Below are 25,677 nucleotides of genomic sequence, written 5' to 3'. Positions count from 1 at the left end.
AGAAGAGAGCTTGTGCAGGGAAACTCCCATTGTTAAAACCATCATATCTTGTGAGACTTATTCATTATCATGAGAGTAGCACAGGAAAGACCCACCCCCATGAGTCAATTATCTCCCACCAGGTCCCACATGGGAATTGTGGGAGTTACAATTCAAGATGAGATTTGGGTGGGGACACAGCCAAACTACATCACCTTGGTTGCCAGTGCAGGATTCACATGCTGTTTTGGTTCTTCTGGGTAGGAGCCTCCAACTGCTGCTGCTTCTAGTTGGCCATCTTAACCCCACTCCTCTACAGTTTTCTTTAGAAACATAATTTTCCCTCTCCTGCTTCCCATTTCTACCAAATACAAATCACAATAGGAACAACTTATTTGCAAAATTTATTTTATTCTTCTTATACTTGGTGTGATTATTTTTATAGTAGTGTATGCAAATAATAGTTATTGGCTATATAGACTCTTTTAAAATTGGCTTTGCTGGACTTTTTTTCATAAATAATTTTAAGTTAGATTTTTAAAAGCCTCTTGATCCAAGCCAAAAATTTATCTATGCCTGCAGATACCTGTATGAAATGGGTAAATACCTCTCTTTTTGAGGTTATAAAATAACTTGGTATTCCTGGGCCCGTCAGAAAGTGGCATTCTTTACTTACTACAGGAATTTTGTAAAGAAATTATATTATATAAAGGAAGTATCAGAGCAGTCTTTTCAAGGATCCTTTTCTCAGCTCTATAAAGTCAACCTTAATTCTTAAAAGTAGTCTGGTAATATCTGGAAAATATGACATTTCAGTTAAAGCCTTGGTAAAATAACCAGTGTTTTGTATTGTGTCCTGTTGTAAAAGAGAACAAATAATTATTGAGCTTATTCAAGTAATTCTAATGCCGTAAATTAAGAATATTCATACCTGGGTGATGGGATCATGTATACCCCAAACCTCAGGGTTACTCAGGTAAAACACATGCACATGTAACCCCTGAATCTAAAGTCAAAGCTGAAAAAAATACTCAAAAATATTTTATTCTAGAGAAATCAGATAGAGAAAAAAAGATATGCTTTAAATTTTCCGTACAAGAGTAAGTATATTTTGCCCAATTTGTTGTAAGTTATAAGCAGCCCAACAGAAAAAAGTTCGTCACTCTAGAAAAAAAAATATAAAAAGAATCAGTATGTTTCACATTTTAAAATAAAAGTTTAGTTCTCTATTATTTCAATCTCAGGTAATTAACTGTTGTTCTGCTTAATATTGGATTAGGAATCCTCATGAACAGATCAGCTTTTTAGTTAAAGTCTTGGAAGATTTTTTCCAAGCCCAAAAGTATAATCTCTAAAGTTATCAGAAACCTGTACTCAACTTGTCAGAGTCCTTTCTATGATTTTCTTTAAAAAAGCAAATTTTTGACTATAATCTATTTTTTGAGAAGAATCAAAGTAAAACAATAATTGCTTTGAATGACATTAGTCTTAGAACAATCACAATTAAAGACAAAATTGACAAGGAAATTTGGTTATTTCTGTGACACACAAGAATTTACCATAATAATCATAATTATTAATCCTAACATACAGTAAGACATCAGTTTTAGGAATTTCATGCAACTGTGGGACACATGTTAATAACATGTTTTTATAAACATAACCCACAGAAAGTTAAACATCATTTTATATTTGGCACTGCTTCTTGTATAATTTTAATAGGCTGATTATATCTCTCTTGGACTTTCAGGGGCCCTAATATCCAAACTGTTAATTTGAGGTAAAAAAGATTAAATTTATAATTTGAAATACAATTTTGGAAAGTTTGTCAAATATCAAAGGTTTAAAAACTTGATATCACAAAAGAGTTTCACGGGGTCACTATATAATAAATCATTCATTTAGCCAATGAGATAATTCAAAGATTTCAAAAAGCAAAGCAAAATCCTTTACTCTTTTATAGAGAGAAGACTTAGTTTCCCAAGCAATCAAAATACATCAGAAGGCAAACTGAATCTCTCTCTTCCTCTTTCCCTTTTTTTGTTTGCTGCTTACTCAAAAAGTAAACAAAAATATTTTATTTCTTATTATTATTATATGGAAATCTCTTTCCAAAGAGAAACCCAAATTTCACTTTTACATTAAGGTAAAATTTGCAAAATGTCTAGCCTTTCCTTATTTTAATATCTAATGTGCATTTTCAACAGCATATTTATTATCAGGTTCACTGAGATTTGCTCCCTCCAAAGTCGTCTGAAAAACATAGGCTTCTTGCATATGTTAACAACCTTTATTGGGGTTTTTTTGTCTCTATGTTTAATGCTAAGTCTGTTTCTTTGGGACACTTCAAACTCTCTGATTCATAGCCATGTGAACTACCCCTCTGCTTTCTGCTGCAAACAGGAGAAAGTGCTGCAAATAAAAAATTCTTTAAAGTCCGTCTTATAGTGTGAGCTTAAAACAACTTCCTTCCTACTTACACTATCTTCCCCCTCAAATGAATAACGATATAAACATCTTCACAATTTCTATGTTATATGGTCTCATTATTTAACTATGTTATACTGCAATTCAGGCTGGGCACGGTGGCTCACGCCTGGAATCCCAACACTTTGGGAGGCCAAGGTGGGACCCAGGAACTTGAGACCAGCCTGAACAACATAGGGAGATCCCATCTCTAAAAATAACAATAAAAAAATTAGCCAAGAGTGATGGTGCACACTTGTGGTCCCAGCTACTCAGGAGGCAGAGTTAGGAGGATCACCTGACCCTTGCGGGTAGGGCCTAGGCTACAGAGAGCCATGATTGAGCCACTGCACTCCAGCCTAGGTGAGAGAGTGAGACTCTCTCTCTCTCTCTCTTTCTCTCTCCCTCTCTCTCTATCTCTCTCTGTGTGTGTGATACATAAACACACACACATACACACATATATACATACATATATATACACACACACATATACTGCACTTCCAAATCAAAAAATAATTTTATTCACTAATTCTAAAGTGAATTGTAATAAAACCTAATAAACAAATACATTCTGAGTCAGTTTGAACACGAGGTAATACGGTTGTTTTATAAGGGGCACTTCCTGCTTCGCTTAGCACTTCTTCCTGCTGCCTGTGAACAAGATGTCTTGCTTCCCTTTCACCGTCTGCCATGATTGTCAGTTTGCTGAGGCCTCCCTAGCCATGCTGAACTGTGAGTCAATTAAACCTCTTTCCTTTATAAATTACCCAGTTTCAGGTAGTTCTTTATAGCAGTATAAAAATGAACTAATACAGAAGGTAAGATTACTATAAACCTTTCATAATGCTTTACAATATTTTCCATTCTCTTTTTTCAGCTTTCTATACATTGTTTTATTTATCATTCTTTTTGGTTATTTCATTTAAAACAATCCTTAAAGCCTCTAACTTAGGCAAAAATATTTTTCCTTTAACAAAAATCACATCATTATCATGTCTTCTTATAATCTTTTTAAATCAAAAACACATCCTGCTTTTCTTATACACGTTGTATATAGAATTGTTTATCTCATGTCTAGTGCTTTTGATTATATATATTAGTTACAGTGTTAACTGTTACTAAACCTTGTTTTTAGTGAAAAACTTAGAAGGTAAATACTTTTAAAGATGCAGAACCCAGAACAAAGGCACGGAACTTAGATGTGAACAAAGGTAAGATTTGTAAACTTTAAGCCATTTTCTTCTCCATCCTAAAAGTTTGTAGAGGTTTAGGTGCACAGAGGGAGATGCTCTCACAAATGGAGATTTTTGTTTATTGATGTAAATTTATTTTACAAAGAGTTTCATAATAGCCAGATAAATGTCAGAATGTTGTATTTTGGCTTTTTAACTTAGCTTGTATCTTAATTACATTATTGGCTTCCAGGTGGAGCCCTTTAATGAGAAGAAGGAAAGTAGGCAGTTTATAGTGCTAAAAATTTAAATGTGAAAAGCAGGCACAGGTGGAAGGTAGAAAACAGGTCCCTCAAAATCAGGGATCCCATTTTTACGTTAAACTCTGGGTCCCAAAAGCAGGGAAACACCGTGGGACTAGAGAGTGCAATGCTTCCACGGAATATCCAGCTGCAAGCACATTCCCATTCCTTAGAGGCTATTGGGCAACCCGCTGTCAGTCAGCCCACTCTGTAATCACCTCATTCCCCATGAGTCTTATGCCTCAGTGGGGAGTGTTTCCATAGCCTCCAAGGGTCTCCAAGTCAGCCTTTCCTTATCCAAATGCACAAAGAGACAAGTAGCCCCCTGTGGTGATAATCATTTACTGCCAACAACTGTCATTAGCCATTTTTAACACAGTGAATAATTCTATTTTCCAAATATTTGTGAAACCAGAACTCTATCCCATTGACATTCTTTGAGAGTAGAATTTGGAAAAATATATTCTGAAGAAAGTTCCTAGGCATAACTTATGCAGGAATGTATGAAGCAAACTAAGCAGAATATATAATTGTGTTACATATAACATCCTCTTTTGTGACACTAAGTAATTGTTCCACCTTACCAGATCAACTGCAGTAGTACACAACATAATGCAGCCATTTCTTTCATTTAAAAAAGCAATAGGCCAGGTGTGGTGGCTCATGCCACCACTTTGGCGTGGCTGAGGCAGGCAGATCACGAGGTCAGGAGGTCAAGACCAGCCTGGCCAACATGGTCAAACCCTGTCTCTACTGAAAATACAAAAATCAGCTGGGCGTGGTATCAGGCACCTGTAACCCCAGCTACTCGGGAGGTAGGCTGAGGTAGGAGAATTGCTTTAACACAGGAGGCAGAGGTTGCAGTGAGCTGAGACTGCACTCCAGCCTGGGTGACACAGCAAGACTCCATCTCAAAAAATATATATAATAATAAAATAAAATAAATAGAAATCTCTTTATTGATTGCACTCAATTACCATCCCAGTTTTCTGACCCTCTGTTCTGCTCATCTAATTTAAAAAGTTGTCTGTATGTGCTGTGTTTTGTGCTGAACTGTGTATCCCCTCTAAATTCATACATGGAGTCCCTGACTCCCTAGTACCACAGAATGTGACTACATTTGGAGACAGGGCCTTGATTAAGTTAAAGCGAGGCCATTAGGGGAGGCCCTAATCCAATGTGACTAGTGTCCTTAAAGAAGACGAAATTTGAACCCACAGAGAGACACTAGGGGATGGGCACAGAGGAAAGACCACATGAGGATACCATGAGAAGGCAGCTCTCTGCAAGCCAAGGAGAAAGGCCTCAGGAGAAACCAGACCTGCCAACACCTTGATCTTTGGACTTTCAGCTTCCACAATGGTGAGGAAATATATTTCTGCTGTTTTAACCCAGAAGTCTGTGATATTTTGTTATAGTAACCCTAGCTGCCTCCAATTTGTCTCTTCCTTTTCCTCTTGAGCCTGCTCCACCTGGGTTTTTACCAACACAGCTCTTCCAAAATGACACACAGCAAGGATAGCACACTGCATGTATATAGTTGATTACTCTTTCTTCCTTAAAAACCACTTTTCACTTGGCTTCTAGGACACCAAACTCTACTGGTTTTCCTCCTACTTCCGTTACCACACCTTCTCGGTCTTCATTAAAATTTTTCCTTGTCCCCTTAACCTCTTGAACAACCCTCTCACCCTGGGGTTCGGTACTCCACTTTTCTTCTTCTGCTCTCTCAGCCCATTATTATCTAGCTTGCATACTTATTATTATTGTCTAATTCCAACACAGGTACGTGAGGATTTTTGGTCTGTTTTATCCACTGATAGATTACCACCTAGAACAGTTCCTGGCACATATTAAGTAAGCACAACAAATGCTTTTTGAATGAATAAATTAGATGAAGGCAATCGATACACTTAAGAAAATGTTATTTTGTTTAGTGTAGGGTCCTGCCTTTCTCATTAAGTTCTCTTCTGATGAACTTTTCTTGTGTTTCTTTGTTTGGAAGCAGGAGAGGTTTATTTCAGTAACATTTCTGAAGTTTTAGTATAGTCTAGTGTGAAGAGCATGGGCTTCAGACCGGATGTTGTACTTTCACTGGTTTAACCTTTCTGTGCCTGTTAACTCAAATTTGAACAAAAGCTAATAATTATTTCCCTCCATAGGGTTATCATGAAGGTTAAGTGAGAGAATGGCTATGTAACACAGAGCCTCTTGCCTTACAAGTCCTCAGTGTTATCCTCCATCATCGATATGATCAGAATATCTGCAGCAAAAATACATCAGTTTCTTGAATAGAGGAATCTTGGCTTTTCTTTCTTTTTTTTCCCCCACCAGTTGTTATTATTGAAATCTGCACAATGAAGACACTCAGAATTTCTCCCCAGTAACCTATAATCAACCCCCTAACTACCTAGGAGTAAAGAGATAACAGAGTCCCAAAGGTATAGACATCTATGTAGAAAAGTGCCGGCACTCATTTTTATTTCTCTATTCAAAGCTTCACATGATGTCCAAAATATCTCTTGTAATTCTGTGCAAAAAGATGGAAGACAATTTGAAATCATCTTCAAATTTAAGAGTTATGAGTCAATAAAATTATTTTTTGATTTGGAAGTGCAGTATATGTGTGTATGTGTATATATATGTATGTATATATGTGTGTATGTGTGTGTGTTTATGTATCACACACACACAGAGAGATAGAGATAGAGAGAGAGAGAGAGAGAGAGAGAGAGAGTGAGAGACAGGGAGTCTCACTCTGTCACCTAGACTGGAGTGCAGTGGCTCAATCATGGCTCTCTGTAGCCTCGGCCCTACCCGCAAGGGTCAGGTGATCCTTCTAACTCCTGAGTAGCTGGGACCACAAGTGTGCACCATCAGTCTTGGCTAATTTTTTATTGTTATTTTTAGAGATGGGATCTTCCTATGTTGTTCAGGCTGGTCTCAAGTTCCTGGGTCCCACCTTGGCCTCCCAAAGTGTTGGGATTCCAGGCGTGAGCCACCGTGCCCAGCCTGAAGTGCAGTATAACACGGTTAAATAATGAGAGCATATAACATAGAAATTGTGACAGTGTTTATATCTTTATTCATTTGAGGGGGAAGATAGTGTAAGTAGGAAGGAAGGTGTTTTAAGCTCACACTATAAGACGGACTTTAAAGAATTTTTTATTTGCAGCACTTTCTCCTGTTTGCAACAGAAAGCAGAGGGGTAGTTCACATGGCTATGAATCAGAGAGTTTGAAGTGTCCCAAAGAAACAGACTTCAGCATTAAACATAGAGACAAAAAAACCCCAACACAGGTTGTTAACGTATGCAAGAAGCCTATGTTTTTCAGACGACTTTGGAGGGAGCAAATCTCAGTGAACCTGATAATAAATATGCTGTTGAAAATGCACATTAGGTATTAAAATAAGGAAAGGCTGGACATTTTGCAAATTTTAAAAAGGAAATTATAGGCAAATAGGCAAGCAAGTGTAAAGCAGGACCCAGTTAGCATAACAAGTGGTTTAGTACAGTTGGAACATAGTGTGGGAGTGAGGTTTTCAATATGCTTTTGTTTATAAAATGATTTTTAGATTGTTGCAATTACTAGCTCTCCCCAGTCTTATAAGCCAAAAGTAGACCCGAGTTTTCCTTTTCCTGGTTTTGCATGAGAGATTTTGGACACTACAGAGCAAAACTCTAATAAGGGAATGGATTAAAGTTGCAAGAAGGGTTTAAGCTCAGCTTTGGTAAATGGTATAGTATAAAACTTGACAGATGGGCTTCGAGTTCAGGAAAACTAGGTTCATATTTCAGCTCTGTGACTTGTTAACAGGATGATCTTAGGCAAGCCTAAATTCTATTTTACATAATGTAGAGATATTGCTTTCCTCACAAGATGGTTGTTAGGATTAAATAAAATTATGTATGGAAAGTATTTAGCACACCACATACCATGTAATTAATGTTTGGTAAGGGTAAATGATGTCATTAATGTGGATAACAGCAATGATTGAAATAGACCTAGAAGGGAGATATTGGGAAAAAAGCTTTTTGCTTCAGAGAATGGACAAAACAGGCAAAAATTTAAATAAACCATCTTAGTTTCTACATTATGCTGAGCGATAAGAACCTCAAAGCTTCACAAGCAAGAATGTGCTGGAGTACCGGAACTTCTTGCATAATAGAAGGGAACTGGAGCTGGGAGAGTAAGAAAATGTAATCAACTTTCTGCCTTTGTACTTGGCACATAGCTCACTTAAGAATGCTTTTCGCCAACAGATGGCCAGCTAGTGTCAAAAGATCAGTGCTAATCTCAGTAAACTCCAACAAGCTTGATTCTAGAACTTTAGAAAGTCATAATACTTGCTTACTGGGTGAGGCCAATAACAGAGAGAGAAATAGTCTCAATGGATTGTCAAGAATGAAAAAAGAGAATGTTTATTTTTAAAAGTCCTTTTGGTCTTAAAAAAATGTGTTTCTTTTGCAGTGATATTTCAGTTCTGTAGTGCTAGTCAGGTCTTATACTAGAAAGGATGTACAAATGCTATCAGAGGAAAATTCCCGCTGCTCTTTGTTCTAAATTTCACAATCACCCTTTAAGACTATGCCCCCCATGGAAATGTTATATAAAGCCATCATTTTTCCTAAATTGTTTATTAAAACCATTTTTGAAATGGTTGAAGATTTTTATCTATGTTACCATAATCAATACCATGTCGATAAAATATTTTCCTGCTGATCTTCTCAGACTCTAAAGAAAAGCTTTCTATCCCATAATATTCTCTGATTTCTGAAATGATTACATTTTATGCTGGCTCATGGTATAAACTTTCAAAGCCACCAGCTGAGTTGTCATTGTAGTACAGCTGATTCCTTGATTGATATACAGTGTCTGAGATGTCTTTGTTCTCCTGACTTCCCACTGGTTAGGAGATTACAGATAAGAATAAAAGAAAAGAGTGTAACAACCAGAGGAACACTTGGGTCTCTAATGATATCAGAGGTTACCTTCTCTTTAAGAGAGGATTTGTTACTTTAAAATTATTGGATCATCCTAATATGTCATGCTGTGCAAGTCAATTCAGCTGAAGATGGGGCTTTGGAAAGCTTTCTTCCTGATCCGGAGTTCATCTAATTTTTGGCTGTAGAAAATCTATGTCCTGAGAAATTAGATGTCTGGAATGATCTTTAATCTCAGTGGATGGCTTTTTTGGTTGTTGTTGGAGTGTTGTTCAATTGCGAGGAAAAATACAATTTTCCTTATAACACAGGGAAATAAAGGATTTTTTAAAAATTTTTACTTTATTATGTAAAGGGAAGAATTTAATGCTGGCCTATTAGTTTGCAGAAAAGAGATAATACTTTCCATTTGCTCTGAGAAAATGGTGGCCTGTTTTGTTTTCTTTTCTTTCACAATGAAAGAAAATTGGCATATTGAGACATTCTTTGGAAAGTGTATAGGACATCTAGAGTCAGCTTCTGTTCTGTGTATACTCAGCCTATCAAAAGATTCAGAACTAAGCCTTGATCGGTTAACTAATTTTTCTGTTTTGGAAACTTCTCTGAATCCATTATTATGTAAAACAAATAAAATTGGTTTTTCTTTCAAAGATAAACATCCACTGTGCTTCAATACTTGTCAGGGTTATGACTTCCTAGCTGGCTATTTACCATTCTTCTACAGAAATGGAAACTCTTCCTCCTCCTTCCCTCTCATCTTCTCCATAGTGCAATAGCCAGGTGAGTTTGAGAGTTGAACACTTTAGATTTAAAATCACTTTACTGAATCCTATCTGTGAGCTTTTAGTCCTAATGAAATGCACTGATAGATCTTACACACGTGTGTCATGCAACAGCTATTGGGTGAAAGAAGTCAGCATGCAGATGTATCCTCTAACAAGGAAAACTAAGACAAACCATATCATATTGTATTTGAATTGATATAGGCTGAGATCACCACAGAGAAAATGTGTAATCTATTTCAAACAGCCCAGGAGGAGAGTTTGAAACAAAAAATCATTAGGCTGAACAGTATTCTGCTTGACAGTAAAATTTGAGTTGTTGTTTTATGTCCATGAAGGATCTTTTTTTTTTTTAAGAAAACTTTTAAGGTTCAGGGGTACAAATGCAGGTTTGTTACATAGGTAAGCTTGTGTCATGGGGGTTTGTTGTACAGATTATTTCATCACCCAGGTATTAGCCCTAGTAACCATTAGTTATTTTTCCTGAACCTCTCCCTTTTCCCACCCTCCACCCTCTAAAAGGCCCCAGTGTGTGTTGTTTCTGTCTGTGTGTCCATGTGTTCCCATCATTTAGCTCCCACTTATAAGTGAGAACATGTGGTATTTGGTTTTCCGTTCTTGTGTTGGTTTGCTAAGGATAATGGCCTCTAGCTCCATCCATGTCCCTGCAAAGGACATGATCTCATTATTTTTCATGGCTGCATAGTGTTCCATGGTGTCTATGTATCACATTATCTTTACCAGGTCTATTATTGATGGACACTCAGGTTGACTCCATGTCTTTGCTATTATGAGTAGTGCTGCAGTGAACATACACATGCATGTGTGTTCACAATAGAACACAAATAACAGTCAAGCTGAGAGCCAATCTGGAATGAACTCCCATTCACAATTCCCACAAATAAAATACCTAGGAATACAGACAACTAGGGAGGTGAAAGATGTCTCCAAGGAGAACAACAAACCACTGCTCAAAGAAATCAGAGGTGGCAAAAACAAATGGAAAAACATTCCATGATCATGGATAGGAAGAAGCAGTATCAGGAAAATGGCCATACTGCCCAAAACAATTTATAGATTCAATGCTATTTCTATTAAACTACTATTGACATTCTTCAAAGCACTAGAGAAAACTATTTTAAAATTCATATAGAATCAATAAAGAGGCTGAATAGCCATGGTAATCCTAAGCGAAAAGAATAAAGCTGGAGGCATCACAGTACCCAACTTCAAACTACACTACATGGCTACAGTAACCAAAACAGCCTTGTATTGGTACAAACACAGACACATAGGCCAATGAAACAGAATACAGCATGATCTTATTTCATCAGACAGTTTCACCTTGTTCTATTCAGTCCCATTGTACCAGGCTTAGGGGCTTCAGTGCCAGTGAAGGAAACTAGAATATGTCACCCTAGAATATATCTCTTTAACATAGAGAAGGTAACCTCTAATTTTTTAACTAAAGGCAATTAAGAAGCAGCAAAGAGAGACAAGCTCTCTCTATCCTTTTCTGCCTAAAGTTAGGATAGAAATTCTCTTTTACAGGAGACAGTTCTTATCAGCTCAGAGATGGCACCAGAGGAATATGCAAACAAGCCTTGCTCTATTAGTTTATTTTCATAAATTTACCTTCCCACAGTTTCCCACCTCTGCTTCCTTTGTCCTGTTACTTCTCTAAAAGTTATTGTTCTTTGTTGAAGGTCCTATATAAGCCAGGGTTTTAAGGCAGTGCTTTGAGTCACCTTTCATTGAAGTTTCTTCTATGTGAAGTACACTGCATGTATTTGTAAACCTACTTGTTTTTCTCCTGTTAATCTGTCTTTTGTTACAGGAGTCTGTCTCACCTACAAACTTATGAGGGTCACAGAAAACACCCCCAAACTTATAAGGATCACGGAAAACACCCCTACCCCAACTTAGAGCCAATCTATTCAACCTGCATTGTTGGCAGGTAAGACTGTTTGTTCAGGGGCTACCTATAATGGTAGAAAACACTTTGTTTTCTTAAAAGCAGACCTGAGAGGCTCTGACTCCTTCAAATATGCTGATCTCCTTCAAATAGGCAATGTGCTGGTCTTGTTTGTCACAGTGGGAGAGGCACACAGCTGATCCCTCTGATCCATTTCACTGACAGTGAAAAAAAAAAAAAAAAAATTCATGGCTGGAATTGTTATCTTTTACCTTGGAACCAAAAGTTTCACAGAGCTAGTGGGCATGAGGGCTGTGACAGACAGCTATCAGTAGGATAGTATGGAGCCAGCACATGGATATTTCAGAATAGCCACTCTAGCTAAGGAGGCAGAATAGCAAGGCATAAGACAAAGTGAGCTTGCAGGAAAGTATCTTTCGTAAGAAAAGCCTTTCCTTGGTTCTACTGGCCCCTCTGGGATCAGATTCCTATGATAAACAATATGCTCCGTTAATTCTTTAGCCCTGTATGTCTCATGTAAATAATAGTGTCATTTATAGAACGCCTAAACAGGCACTGCATATATTAACTTAAATTCTCTTCTGTCAGATATTTGTATCATATCCTTCCTGTTTACAGATGAAAACTATGAGACTCAAGAGATTAAGTAGCTTTCCCCAATTCACACAGCTAGTGCATATGTATTAGGATTCAAATCCACATGTATCCAATTCTTGTATTTTAATTACAATACAAACCTGTCCCATTTCCTTTCTGCTTTGGCTATTCTCTTTCCTAATAATTCTCAGGTTTGATTGTCAAGTTACTATCCAAGAGCAGAATTCTTCCTGGAGCCTCCTCACTAAAGAAGTTCTCTATACTTGTGGGTCATTAAGACAAGGACACCAACTGAGAACTGGTACTAATTGCTTGACCACATGTTCCAATGCAAAGTGGCAATGCCGATGGACCTCTGTAGAAATGGATTTTTTTTAAAGTAACTTTCAACAAACAAATAGTATCGACTCTATGACACTGACTGAGCTTAAATTATTCTCAAGCATAATGTTTAATGAAAAACAGAGACACAGAGATACTATCTGATTTTTTTCAGTGGACACACTGCTGGATCTGTATTAGGTCTGGGCACGTGCTTAGGGCTGTAAGAGTTGGAGTTATAAATGTGTTATATTTACAGCATAGCATGATATACTTGAATGCATGATCTATACTGAAATAGATCTTAAATTATTGATGTTTGGTGATGATACACATTCCAAGCCTCATAGGCCTTAGGCCAAGACATTGACGTCATGTGTTCCTATTATGCTGTTTATAATAGGAAATACAGTATTCTTCCGATTTTAAACTCTAAAAGCAACAATAAGAGGAACCTAAGGAGATGGGCAGGAGAGGAGTTGAAGATGCTAATTAGCTGAGAATAGAGGGTATCTGTGAAGTCTGTCTCCAGTCATGAATCCCCTGCCTACCGTTCCTTTTTGCTCCAGTACAGCTGAAGCTGCTAAAGAGCAGACCCTATGCCTAGGAAAGCAGGACTTCAGGCCTTTTGAATTTAAAAACACACTGGAGTTGCTTTTACTTGATTAGCAGCATTCTCTTTTTGGTTGACTAAGAGCTAGTCATTGATGGAGAGGAGAACATTAAGAAATGTAAGTTATAATCTCTAACCCAAGAAGCCCAGTCGAGGTGGGGAGTCGGGCAATGTTTTAGATAGGTATAGTGTTTAACACAAGCACTTGTAAAATGTTGAGTGCCACAGTTGCGGGGTGAAATTTCAGAGGAAGGGTAAAGCATGTGATCTCACATGCTATATTCTAGCTACAATAATAGCTCATAGGTATAAGTGAATTTTTCAGAGGTCCTATGAGTGTGTGTGTGTGTGTTTGTGTGTGTAACTTACATTTTCTTTTTGTGCAACTATCTCCTTATCTATTTTTTAAAAATCATTACTAATTTTAAAAAGCCTTATTATATTAAACGTGAGGAGTAAATGAAATAATTTATATAAAGATCTGAGTGCAGAACTTGGCACATGGAAGATTCAGTAAATAATACTGTGGCAGATATTGTTGATTGCTTACTTAATATTCATTCACTCCTTCTTTGCTGACAAAACTCCAGATTGGGGAGCAATGTGCCCAGATAGACGCTCATATTTCAGTTTCCCTTGAGCCAACAGTAGCCACACAGCTTCATTGCTTGGTTCTGTGTCCTTCATTGCTTGGTTCTGTATGCATCTGTGCTTAACACGTGGTAGATGGAAGTTTCCTGAATGTTTGGGGAAGGTTTTGCTTTCCTATTAAAAGCTGCCCGGCATCATCCCTGTCTCATTTTTCTTTCCTTGAATGTGGATCTAATGTCAGGAGCTGAAGCTACTATATGTGACCCAAGTGTTGGGGCTAGGAAAATGATATCCCAAAGTATGGCACTTTGGCATGCTGAGTACTTAGAACTAAAGGAGATGGGAAGGTCTTAAGAGCAAAATCTCCGCCGGGCGCAGTGGCTGACACCTGTAATCCCAGCACTTTGGAAGGCTGAGACCGGTGGATCACAAGGTCAGGAGATCGAGACCATCCCGGCTAACACAGTGAAACCATGTCTCTACTAAAAATAGAAAAAATTAGCCGGGCCTGGTGGCAGGCGCCTGTAGTCCCAGCTACTCGGGCGGCTGAGGCAGGAGAATGGCGTGAACCCGGGAGGCAGAGCTTGCAGTGAGCCAATGCCACTGCGCTCCAGCCTGGGTGACACAGCGAGACTCTGTCTCAAAAAACAAAAAAAAAAAACAAAAAACAAAAACGAAATCTCTCTCTGACCTTTCCTGCTTTCTTTCTCTCCTGAAGTAAGTTGTAGAATTCTCTTGCCTAAGGTGGGTCATAGAAACTAGAACCCTTTCCCCAAAGCAAGCCATAAAGCTTAGAAAGGTCACTCTTTTCTCTTCTCCCTTAAAGAACCTCATTTCAGAGGGGTCCTGACCCATATCTGGAAGAAAGGAATTCTACAGAAACCCAGAAGAATCTGAACAGACAGGCCTTACTAGGTTTTCCTCTCAGGCTTTTACCACTCAATCACCTTTTTTCGTCTAATCACATTTCAACACGGATGTCTGCTCTTTATCAAACCTAAGCATAAAAATAGCCAGTTTTCGCTGGGCTCGGTGGCTCACGCTTGTAATCCCAGCACTTTGAGAGGCAGAGATGGGTGGATCACCTGAGGCCAGGGGTTCGAGACCAGCCTGATTAACATGGAGAAACTTTGTCTCCATTAAAAATACAAAATTAACCGGGCGTGGTGGCCCATGCCTGTAATCCCAGCAACTCGGGAGGCTGAGGCAGGAGAATTGCTTAAACCTGGGAGGCGGAGGTTGCAGTGAGCCGAGATCGTGCCACTGCACTCCAGCCTGGGCAACAGGAGAGAAACTCTATCTCAAAAAAAAAAAAAAAAAAGTTTTCCTTGGGTCTTTTGGTCTTCATTTCTGAAGGCTCCTGTGTCACATAAAACTTTGATTAAATAAATTTGTCATGCCTTTCTCTTGCTAACCTATCTTTTATTATAGGAGGATCAAGCGCAGCACTTACGATGAGTGAGTAATCCTAAGTGCTGCGTTTGATCCTCCTACAACATCAAGTTATCACACCCCTCTCCTGCCCCTACAGTTTCTGGTACCCAATGTGGAGTCATTGAAACACCTGACTCACAGCAGAGCTTGGGACAACTGACAAAAAATCAACAACAACAACAACAGAACACATTTTTTTTTTTTTTTTTTTTTTTTTTTTTTAGCCAAGGTCACCTCTCCTGGATCTCTGCCTGTAGTGCCCAGTTTAGAATGGAAGGTAAGCATTTCTTTTTATCCGTTCCTTCCCAAATTCAGATTAGCAGGAAGAAATCATTTGTTTGGATTGTGTCTTTTGTGTAAATTTGGTTTGGAAATACATATTTGTTATTGGTCTTTTCCTTTCCAGAGACAGCCATTTCTTTCCTGTTTGTCTTGTTCTGTGTCCTAAAGATTTGGTTTTATGATCAGTGAGACTATTCTCTCCGGTCTCCGCCAGCTGGAGGGTGCAAGTATCAGCTTACATCAGGCAGCCAGTCCAAATAGTCTGAGAGCCTGAATGTTTTTTTTTGCATGTAGTGCCAGCTCTCAGGGGAATTTGTCTTATTAGAGGTTTCAATTTGTAAGGGGCGTGTTTTTTTGTTTGTTTGTTTGTTTTTCTTTTGGTCTCAGCCTTCATTGCTTAGTTCTGTGGCAACAAAGGTCTTTCTTTCTTTCGACTATCTTTGGGGGATGATTCTGGATCTTGGGAGGACTACATCTTTTTGCACCCTCTTTTCAGGACATCACTTTCATTCTTGGTTAAGTCATAAAAGACTTACTGATTTTGGTTCTGAGTCACTTGGTAGGGCCCTCAGTTTAAAAGCATTAAAAAAAAAAAAAGCCACAAGTAGTTCAAGCAGTCGCTGTTTGTTCTGGCTGAAATCTGAAAATAAAAGATTCAAAAAGTTTTTTTGTTTTGTTTTTTTTCTTCAAAGAGCTCTGTGGTCAGAAGTCTGATTAATTGAAAGCTGATATTTAGTCTTTACTTTTTTTTTAAGGCCTCTCTGTTCTCGCTATTGGATATTGCTTCTTCCATGCGGACTTAGTTGACTGAAACTCCTCTTGTTGAATCACTGTTAACTATATGCTCAGTCCTTCTGTTTTCTTTCTTGCTGGCATGATTTTTTTGCTGAGGAGAATGTAGAATATCATTGGTTTTTTAGGGGGGTGGGGAAGGGGACTTGAAATCTTCTTAAACTGGCTCCTCTAAAACCCTTTCTTAGAAGGACTCTGGTTTTTGTGGCCAGACTTTTGTTAGGCTACTAAACCTTCTCCTAGGTCCATCTGTGTATGTCCTTGTAAAATCCTGTAGTAAATTCCCGTAATTTTAAGTTACCTCAGCATTCATTTTGAATCTTCCTCTGTGTCTCACTTAATTGACATGCCTGAGCCTAATTATCCTCCCAGTCAGGGCTCTACCATAGAGTGGCTATCTTGATAAGCCCATCTCTCTCACTAGAGAATGTCTATAAACACTCTCCAGTGAGAACTCAGACAAAATTAGAGAAAAATACAACACATTCAGTTGTAACAGAAATGGATAACTCGTCCACTTAGATGGGTCTTTAGAGACATTCAAACAGCTGTAAGATGACTCCTCAGTCACCAGCTTACAATCTAGTTCGTAGCCTCCATAAGATTGGTCTCTGATAGTAGGCTTTCTCTGTGCCTTTGACATGTAAATTTTCTACACTTTTCTCTAGAACTTGATAGTTACCTTTTGTAATACAAACTTCAGGGAGATGACTTTCATAGAAAAGAGGGAAAAAAAAAAACTATTTGGAAACTGGTCAAATGAAAAATTTTAAAAGCCTTCTCCAGAAGAATTGATAAAAAGCTGTAGCCATCTGAGTAGATAACCTTACCTAACCCAATTTACAGATCCAGCTAGTGAGCTTTAAATTATCGAACCTGGCATGTGGCTAAAAGTTATAGAATAGAAACTGTAAAATCTGCTTCTGTCTGTATGTTTATATCATTACATCTAATACAGACATACATTTTTGCCTGGGTTTTCTGTACAGACAGGTTTATATTGTCTCTGTTAGATGTTTAAGGTTATAAAACTAGAAATCTAGCCTAAAAACAGAATGCACAGTAAAAAATGAATTAATTGCTTGATGCATGTCAGTTGCAATAAATAAATAAATAAGAGGAGAGAACATGTTAAGTTTTTAGTTTCTTTGTGTCTGTGATTTTTTGATACTTCTCTGAGTTGTCAGCAAAAAAAGATAAGATAATGGTTAGCTTTATTTAATGTATTATAAAATTTTCATAAACAGTTCAAGCATAATTCTTAAAGTTGGATGAATTAGATGAATGTGAGATAAAAGTCTATAAGTAAATTTTTCAATATAATTATGCTTTATAACATATGTCTCCTTAAGAATAGCTTCAAAAATCTTTTTTGGTAACTTAAAACCTTAATGTGAGATTAAGTAATATGTACTTACTACATGCCTCAGTAAGGTAAAATGCTAAAACATTAAGTACTAAGAATAAGTTTAGGTTTAAATATTTTAGCATCCTGTTTTATATGGCATAGAAAGCTACCTATCTCTGAGCCTGGTAATAAGCATGAAAAATTGAGGAAACATCTTTCTGGAAATTATAAAATGGTAAATGCTGATGTAAGCCAATTTACAATACTTGCTAGTTTTCATTAGAAATTAAGGTTACTAGAGTTAAAGATTATAATTAAAATATGTTATTGAGCTACTAGAAATTACAGGCATACATTGGAGATGTTGCAGGTTTAGTTCCAGATCATTGCAATAAAGTGAGTCATACATACTTTTGATTTCCCAGGGTAATAAGAGTTATTAAGAAATTATTTTAAGCAAACAAAGAGGAAAGGGGGTCTTTGGGAAGTTTTGGTTTCTTTTAAGCAGCTCCAGAAACATTTTTTGTCTAGCAGGAAAGCCCTGGTTCTTAATGCTCGGTCAGCAAACTTTGATATGCAAATGAGCCCCTTAGAAACTGGGTCCACCAAAACATGGCAATTCCTGCCATCTTCTTCCTTGCCCCAACATGTGCCAGGCAACATGGCTGCCCCCACATATCCCCACGTGTGTAGAATGTCACGGTGCTCTGCATTTGTATATTAAAAGATTAGGGTGGGAGGGCTAAGTTTTTCACAGCTCCGTGAATGTGAATGACCTGCCTGGTTAAAGCAGCCCCTGAGCCCCATGCAAATCAGACACCACCTCCTCCAGCCTCCTCATACAAGCAGCCACTTTTCTGCGGCACAGGGGAGTTTCCTCTCTTGGCTTGGGAGCCCCCCTCCCTCTGTCTCTGTATGGGGGAGTTTCTTCCTTCTTTCTTGTCTATTAAACTTCGCGCTCCTTAAAACCACTCCATGTGCGTCTGTGTCATTTTATCAAAATCGGCAGGAGACTAAGGACGCTGGTGTTCCTCCAGTCATCGGAGTCGTATCACTAGTGCATATAAAAGTCATGTTTATACTCTACTGTAGTCCATTAAGTGTTCAATAGTATTATGTTGAAAAAAAAAATTGTACATACCTTAGTTTAAAAATACTTCATTGCTAAAAAAATGCTAACAAAAACAAAGTGAGCACATGCTATTGAAAAAATGATGCAAATAGACTCACTCAACTTAGAAGTGCCACAAACTGTCGATTTATTAACAAATGCAATATCTGCAAAGCACAATAAAATGAAGAGCAACAAAATGAGATTGTATAGAGAAACAACTCTGAGGAACATAAGATGTTTTTGATAAAGAAAGGCACAAAAATATTTTTTTTAAAAAAGCTTATGAATATAACAAAAAGTTATAAAAGGCTTGTAAAAATTTTACCTTGCGTTACCAAAGATGACTGAGATTGGATAAATTTATTTATAAGGTTTTTTTAAAGTTAGCTATTTTACCCTGATCTAACTAGAATTTCTTTTCCTTAGTTTAAAATCATGAAGTTTTCTTGGAGTATTGGTCTGAGAATGTGAAGGTTTTTTTTTTTTTCTCCTTTTAAGTAACTTGTTAGGAAACAAATATTTTGTGTTTTATCAAGATAATTTCTAGGTCGGGCTCACTCCTGTAATCCCAGCAATTTGGGAGGTCCAGGAGGGCGGATCACCTGAGGTCAGGAGTTTCTCCTAAAAATACAAAATTAGCCAGGTGTGGTGGCGCATGCCTGTAATCCGAGCTACTTGGGAGGGTGAGGCAGGAGAATCACTTGAACCCAGGAGGTAGAGGTTGTGGTGAGCCGAGATCTCCCCACTGCACTCCAGCCTGGTCAGCAAGAGCAAAACTTTGTCTCAAAAAAAAAAAAAAGATAATTTCTTATGTTTTATCTTTATGTTATTAGGTCTTTGATAATTTTTGTTTGTTTGTTTGTTTTTGAGGCAGGATTTTACTTTGTCACCCAGCCTGGGGGGCAGTGGTGTGATCTCAGCTCACTGTAACCTCTGCCTTCTAGGCTTAATTAATCCTTTCATCTCAGCCTCCAAGTCCCAACCTGGGACCACAAGTGCATGCCACCATGTCCGACTAATTTTTTGTAGTTTTTCAAGAAATGGAGTTTTACCATGTTGCCCAGGCTAGTCTTGAACTCCTGGGATCAAGTGATTTGCACACCTCAGCCTCCCAAAATGTTGGAATTAGAGGCATGAGCCACCACACCTGGCCTTGATTATTTTTGTTTTTATTAATAAAAAGTGAGTCTTCTCAGTATTAAAAGAGCTAGGTTGTTGTTCACAATATGTAACCTCTTGCATTTGCCTTTAAAATATGTTATTGCCTTTTTGAATAGATAGCCAAGCTCATATTTAATCGCATGTTTTAAACCATTTGACATTTTTGACAAACTTCCCAAAGTCAAATTCTAAATTAACTCTGTTTGACTTTGAATTAACTTTGGAATTTTTCAGTTGGGTCCCTGGAAAGCTAAAAGGATGTGTCTCTCGCTTTATAAAAAAGAGATATTAAACTAATAAGTCTTATCTGATATGTTAAATTATATGGGATGCATTGTCAAATAATATTGTAAGTGTTGCTAAACCTTCTAAACTTATATATATGTTAATATCAACAAAATCTAAGTATGTTTTTGATAGAGTGTCCCAAAAATTATATAGGATTCCTAGAAATCTGTTAGTCATAATTTTGATTATTATATTAAAATATTGTATACCACAGAAATAACCAAAATTTTTTGTAAGTTGCATCATTTTTATAATGAAGTCTCTCACCTGATTTTATACATGATCATTCTTTGTCATTCATAGATAGTTATTGTTTTCCTTCTTCTCTAAAAGCACTTTTAGTCAGCTACAGTCCAAATTTGCTTCTTCAGGAAGATTCATGAAAAAGACTCTAAAGTACTCTTGAATATAGGTTTCTGATAACTTAAAGAATACATCATTGGACTGGGTAAGAATTTTCAGTACTCTAATGAAGAAACTGATGGCTTCATGAAACTGCTAACCAAACTCAAACAGAACAATAATTAATTACATGGAACTAAATTAACTGATAAGAATGTTTTTGGCAGGGCACAGTGGCTCATGCCTGTAATCCCAGCACTTTGGGAGGCTGATGCAGATGGGTCGCTTGAGGCCAGGAGTCCAAGACCAGCCTGACCAATATGGTGAAAACCTATCTCTATGAAAAATACAAAAATTAGTTGGGTGTGGTGACATGCACTGTAATCACAGCTACTCGGGTGGCTGAGGCAGGAGAATCACTTGAACCCAGCAGGTGGAAGTTGCAGTGAACTGGGATCATGCCATTGCAGCTTGGCTGACAAGGTGAGACCCTGTCTCAAAAAAGAAAAAACAAAAAATGTTTTTATGACATTTTCTTTGAAATGTTGTTGTTTTAATATAAGTTTTGTTATTCAGATTTAAGAAATTTATTTTTGTTTAAGCTATCTATAGCTTACAGTTATTTGGTAAACTATAATTTTATGAATAAAAATACAAAAATTTATTTTTTTTCCCTTGTCTGATTCCTTCAGAATTTAAAAATATTATTTATGACTATTCTTATTCTTTTTTTTTTTCTTTTTTTGAGACAGAGTCTCACTTTCTGTTGCCCAGGCTGGAGTTCAGTGCATTATCTTGGCTTACTACAACTTCTGCCTCCTGGGTTCAAGTGATTCTCGTGCCTCAACTTCCCAAGTAGCTGAGATTACAGGCACCTGCCACCACACTTGACTAATTTTTGTACTTTTAGTAGAGATGGGATTTTGCCTGGCTTCAAGTGATCTGCCCACCTTGGCCTTTCAAAGTGCTGGGATTACAGGCGTGAGCCACTGCACCTGGCCTGATTATTCTTATTTTTATGGCAATATAGTTATTTGCATAAATTCAATACAAATCTGTTATCCTTATAACAGGATACTAATAGAAATATTGGTCTTCTTACCAAAACTTGGTTGGAATGCCTTATTTTCATTTGTGATCAGACAACTTTAAGAAACTAGGGTTGATTTTATAGAGCCAGTAAAGAACTCCTTGGAAAAACTAGCTTGCTGCCTTAAATATATGGTCCACACAGTTACCCTTCAAGTAGGTAAAGAATTTCACTTCCTAACAGACCTAGAAACCTCAGGATATTTTGGGGACCTCAAGCAGAAATAAATTTATCCAAATTTATAGGTCCTACAGGTTAATTTTGATGGTGAGTTCTTGACTTGGCTTCCTCAGTGAGATTTCTTATAAGAAGCACCAGCAAAGCAAATGTAAAGAGAGCTTATTGGTCAATCACTATTCTTGCTGCACTTTTTAAAACAAGCAGGTCAAGTTTAATGAAACTAAACCAATTTTGCAAACAAATCAGTCTTACTCTGATTTATTTTTGGTAGAAATGGGAGTGACTGTACGAAAAAATTCTGTTTCAGAAGAAAATTATAGTGTACCTGTTATTAGATTCTAGCTCATTGTTTCTGAAGGTTTGTCAGTTACCTAAAATCTGGACTGCATTCTTGAATTTTCTAGTTTCCTCCCATTTCTGGCTGCAAGTCTTCAAATAATTAATACTAATTTTTCTCCCACTTTCTGGCTTGGAATCATTGAAAAAAATACAAAAACAAAAAACTGTTCTTTTCCTGAAGCCTAGCAAACTGAAGCTGGATTACTTTATATAGACTTCAGAGAAATTACCACAACAACTTGTATATGAACAACCCTCAAGCCTGTTGCTGTATAGACTATTCAGGAAGTTCACTGGGCCACCCCATGCAAACAGTAAACCAGGAAAATTTGTTCAAATTACCACTGCCTGCCCTTGCTTCAGCTACAGCTACTCAGACTAACATCTAGAAATCTTGACCGGGTGCCCCCTGGACTCAAAAATTGAGTTTAGTTTGTTCTATTAACGTTTGTTTTCACTTTGTTTCTATAAAAATGCATCTTATTAAATACTTGATTGCTTACACTACATAAAAGCCTAACGTTGGTGAAAGCTCACCTACAACATTGCCTCCTGAAATGAGATACACCTGTTAACTGTTTAACTGGACTGATCTGTTTTTGAGACTGGGAGTCTGGTTTAATGGCAGAGGAGACAACACACCAACCAAATTTCTCCTCCAAAGCAAGTCATAAAACCTAGAAAGTCATTCTTTTAATTTTTCTCTTGAAGACTCTGATTTCAGAGGGCTCTTGCCCCATACCTGGGAGGAAAGAATGCTACACAGAAACCAAGAACAATCTGAACAGGCAAGTCTTACTGGGTCTCCCCTCCCTTACAATCTATTACCATTATATTATACCCTTTGTCCAATCACATTTCTATACAGCCGTTTATTCTTCATTGAACCTAAGCATAAAAATAGATAGCTTTCCCTGGGTCTTTGGGTGTTTGTTTCTGAAGGCTCCCATGTCACATAAAGCTTTGATTAAGTTTGTTATGCTTTTCTCTTGTTAACCCATCTTTTATGTAGAAGGCATGTAGGCCATGATCCTTATAATGAGTGAGAAAATATATCATACCTTTCTGCCCTTAAAGAAGGAATAAGAATGGAAATTTCAAGAAAATTTCAGAATGTCAGCCCAAACAGCATCAACCTTCTAAATCAATACCAGCAAGCACCTATCTCTGTTTATTTTTAGGTAAGAAAAATACCCCCATTTTTTGTTTTTGTATTGATTCTGCCAGAAGGTCTTCCTTTATTTGTAGCTGAAAGCATTCCTAATACTTATCTATTTTTTATTTTTACTTTGAGACAAGCATTGCTTTATTTAATTTTTATAAAATTCCAGGAGAGTGGGTAGTTTTTTCTTCTCAGTTGAGATTTTTTTAAAGTTGGTATAAAAAAGTTTAAAAGTAAGCTTTTTGATATTAAAAATAATAGTAACAATAATAGAAATAATAAAATATAATACAATAGTAATATAATAAACTGACAGTTTTTGATTGCCTAATTATTTTGCCACTTGAATTATGTGTGTTTAATCCTTACAGTAACTCCACAGAAAAAGTACTGTTATGGTCTCTACTTTACAGATGAAAAGTATGAGCCATAGAAAGGTTATATAACTTGCTCAAAGTCACAGAATTGAAATCCAGATCTAGATCATTCTGACCACCAAGCTTATGTGCCTAATTTCATAACTAATCCTACCTGTATTCCTGCAGTTGCAAAATGCTTTCTGTCTTTTCCAGGTCTTTGTATATGCTGTTCCTTGGGCCTGGAACAGTTTTTTTCCCACTATCTTTTCTTGGATAAGTCTTGTTCATGTTTTTATACTTCAATTTAAATATATCTTATTCTTGGAAGCCTTCCCTGACATCCCTTCTTCTCTGTATGATTCTTTGCCTCTATCAGCACATGATCCATTCTTTTGAATGTTTTATTTATCTGTCTCACTAAGCCGTCAGAATATTATATTCTTGATCACTGAATTCCTTCCTTGTTTACTACCATCGTTCTAGGCTTTGGCATATAGCATACATTCAATCAAAAGGTGTCAAGAGCTGACTACCCCTTTTGTTTTAGTTTGGGTGCTTGTGGGGAATCAAGGTTCCTGGGGAGGCAAGAGCAAAAGGAGGTTTGAAGGAAAGAAGCGTGATAGGCTTCATTCTAGGGTGCCTAACGGGACCTGCATGCAGGTCATTTTATGTCCTTCCAGTGAAATTGTTTGCTGTTTTAGCATTTACTGCAATCAGCTGTAGGAGGGCTCCTTAGTCCATGATTTAAAAAAAAAAAAAAAAAAAAAAAGTGCTCTGAAAAGGTAGCAATGTGTGTCTCTGGAAGGCAAGCCTAGACATGTGGTAGGAGTTAAAGAAATGTAGAATTACAAAAAAGAATCCCTCCTACGAATGTCTAAAAATGATGTTCCTAGCAGCTTTAGGTATCACAGTTGTGCAGGCAGAAAAGTAGTTGATTAACTCACTGGCATTAGCTCTGAGGAGTGGGTGTCTTGGAAAACTGCATGCACAATATTCCTTTCGGATAAGCTACTAGACATTGTTCTACCTAGGCTGCACTGTGGCCCTTCAGCTCACTCTGTCCATGGCTGAAGGCATACGTTTAAAAAAGGTTGTCCCTCCCAAGGTTAAGATAGCTGTGCTGTGGCCATTTTGTGCCTGGCATTTAAGAACAAGATACTGAAATTTAAAATTGACTTGGAATAGAATTTCTGAATGTACCAGAATAGGTAACACAGCCCACTCCACCCCCTTCACTCTCTATACTCTACTTTCTCCTGAAGGTTTTCAGATAGCTCTTTTTCATCCACATTTTTCCTCCCGTATTCAAGTATGTGGTGAATCAGATTTCGTTCATTTAGGTGGCAGTTAGTCATACTGTGATATGGAAGCCTGCTAAGGCCACATAGGATAGGATCTCCAGAAACAATGGGATAAGAATGTGGTTTGCCAGTATTCTCCCCGCTCTGCCCCTTTTCTGCCCCTGAGTCAGAAACACTCTGAGTGATTCCCACTGTCTTTTCACTTCAAGGTTTAGAAGGAGAAATCCAGGCAAAAGGAAATCTGAATTTCCAAATGTGACTAGGTATTCTTATTACCTTACTTGAGTCCATTGATTTATCAATGATTCCATTCATTTCTCTATTTGATTTAGTAGTAATAATAAACATTTTTAGATCACAGGAATATTCAATAGGTTTATTTCCTTGTCAATTTCCGTCAACCGGTAGTGGGTACCAGGAGCAAAATTGCTCCAGATTTGTTGATAACAAATCTGAAACTGTGTCTTAGTTACCAGATAATTATGCTCTAATCCAGAGGTTGGCAAACTTTTTCTGTATAGGGCCAGATAGTAAATATTTTAGGCTTTGCAAGCCATATGATCTCTATTGCAACTGCTCGATTTTGCTGTTTTTGGTCCAAAAGCAGCCAAGACAATACATAAATGAAACGGTGTGGCTGTGTCCCAAAAAACCTTCCTTTACAAAAACAGTCTGCAGGCTTTGGCCCACTGCTGGGCCAGAGTTTGTTGACCCCTGCAATTAGCAGTGCCGTCAGTGGACAGAGAGGGATTGGTGACACAGATGCCATACATGTCTC

General features: G+C 37.5%; 1 long non-coding RNA gene across 1 annotated transcript in view; it reads left to right on the top strand.

Moving 5' to 3' along the window:
* LOC119625291 (uncharacterized) overlaps nt 1-25,677 on the top strand; it is a 126,706-nt gene that overhangs the window by 22,655 nt on the left and 78,374 nt on the right. The window contains exons 2-3 of the long non-coding RNA XR_005241429.2: nt 11,487-11,606; nt 15,371-15,418. This is a non-coding gene — a long non-coding RNA (uncharacterized lncRNA). The remainder of the gene's footprint in view (nt 1-11,486; nt 11,607-15,370; nt 15,419-25,677) is intronic.

Source organism: Chlorocebus sabaeus, chromosome 20, assembly GCF_047675955.1.
Source record: "Chlorocebus sabaeus isolate Y175 chromosome 20, mChlSab1.0.hap1, whole genome shotgun sequence".
In the NCBI taxonomy this organism is placed as follows: domain Eukaryota; kingdom Metazoa; phylum Chordata; class Mammalia; order Primates; family Cercopithecidae; genus Chlorocebus; species Chlorocebus sabaeus.
The sequence above is the reverse complement of the archived record's forward strand: the minus strand, read 5'-3'. Positions and strand labels throughout refer to the sequence as shown.